Below are 2,500 nucleotides of genomic sequence, written 5' to 3'. Positions count from 1 at the left end.
TCAAGGAATTGAAAGCCATTATGTTATATTCATTGACACGCCAACTATTTCTTGAAATATTTACTATTCCTAAATTGTCAAAATGCAGAGAATAACACTTTAGCACTTCATTAGTGACTGGCCAAATAAATTTAGTAAATTGTCTTCCTCTAATGAAGACAAACAGAAGTAATTTACAAAGTCTATTAGAAAAAGACACGAAACCCAAAAAATCGAGAGCAAGGAAGATATACAGTATAGTAGAACGTGACAACATACCGCATTCAGAACAGACAGAGACAAACGTACAAAGTTACAGAATGAAAGTTGATTGGAATTTTTATTCATTCATGTTAATTGGATGGATTGCAGGATTAGCTATTGCAATCTCTAACGGATTCAGCGTTATAATCCCGTCGCTAAATCCCTTGGTCAAATAATATATTAATTTGGCATAATCTAAAAAAATTGGTGGTGGGAAATAAGGGTCTCAGAGAAGCAAAAAGTAAAAGCTGTTATTACAATAGTTAAAGGCCTTAATTAGTCAAGCATCAAATACAATGGGAGCTAAATAAGCATTTTTGTTCCCGAATTAGGACAAGTTCTTGGAACATGAGATAATTAAATTTACTTCCATTTCTTCTCACTCAATATTGCTTTCAGAGAGTATGAGTTGTTATTTTGTACAATATTATTTAATGCAAAAAAACTTTGCGTAATATAGACATACAGACACAGATATTCATATGTGCAAAAAGAAACACACATATGAACACGCGCACACACACACACACACTCACACACACACACACACACACACACACACACACATATATATATATATATATATATATATATATATATATATATATATATATATATATATATATATATATATATATATATATATATATATATATATATATATATATATATTTATATATATACAATTGTGCATATATATATATATATATATATATATATATATATATATATATATATATATATATATATATATATATATATATATATATATATATATATATATATCATAATCATCCTCATCATCATCATCATCTGCCGCAACTTGACCACTGCAGAACAAAGGTCTCAGACAGGTCCTTCCACTAGCGTCTGTTTATGGTCTTTCTATGCAAGTTCACGCCTGCAAACTTACTTAGTAAAACGTAAATGAATTTTTCTTGTTATTTTGAAAGTATCCGGAAAGAAATTCCTCGATTTTTGGACAACACCATTTAATTTTTTATCCTCTATATATATATATATATATATATATATATATATATATATATATATATATATATATATATATATATATATATATATATATATATATATTACATTTTCATACCCATGACCTAAGGGGTGATTGGCGAATTAGGAATGTAATAAAAATGCCATACCAGGAAGTGAAACTAGACCATGCTAAGCAATGCTTGCAGTAACCGGAAGGCATTGCATGAATAAACATTTATGTGTGTCTTGTAAACATGTCAGAACGCCTCCCGTGGGAAGCAGTTGACCTATTGAGCCCTACCGGAATCACCTGACTTCCGGCCATAAGGCTACGTGATCATTTATTTGGATTATTACATAAAACGCTGAGATAGCTAGTGTTACGCTATCAATGCGACTCTCTTGTAAATCAGTTCTATTCATCTTTTCATACTGAATGGTCATCCGACCAAACCATCCATTACTGCAGTGATGGAGCTATCAATAAATTGTTTAAAGTTGACCTAAATCTTTGGACTTATTAAAATAAGAAACCTACAAGTCTAATATTTTTATATCACATTGAAGAAACATGAGGATGGAACCACAATGTGTATGTACAACATTCGTACACTAACATATATATATATATATATATATATATATATATATATATATATATATATATATATATATATATATATATATATACATATATATATATATATATATATATATATATATATATATATATATATATATATATATATATACTGTATATATTGTACCAACCGTGTGTCACACGATCGTACATAGTTCATTTTGAGTATATATTATGCTTGTATCTTCGCTCTTCCCTTCCACTAAAATGAACCAGATTAAACATGTCTGCTTTTCTCCTCTGCAACAGTGTCTGTTTTTTAAACATGAGATTTCTTGTTGCATTGAGCTTTTGTATATAAAGGAGAGTGTTGTATAATAATTTTACTCAGTTGCTTTCAACCTGCTTTTGAGTCACAACCTTTCCTCGGCACGTCACAATACACACACACACAAACACACACACACACACACACATATATATATATATATATATATATATATATATATATATATATATATATATATATTCATTCTATGGTAACAGCTTCTGGCCGGGTAGAGATTCGAACCCCCACCTGTGGGCCGGAGACCATGTAAGCACGACTCTACCGACTGCTCTCTTGATAGCTCATTCGGTAGAGTCGTGCTGGCATGGTTTCCAGCCCACTTGTGGGGGTTCGAA

This window comes from Palaemon carinicauda, chromosome 13 (genome assembly GCF_036898095.1).
Source record: "Palaemon carinicauda isolate YSFRI2023 chromosome 13, ASM3689809v2, whole genome shotgun sequence".
NCBI classification, from domain to species: Eukaryota; Metazoa; Arthropoda; class Malacostraca; order Decapoda; family Palaemonidae; genus Palaemon; species Palaemon carinicauda.
Note: the sequence above shows the minus strand (reverse complement) of the source record.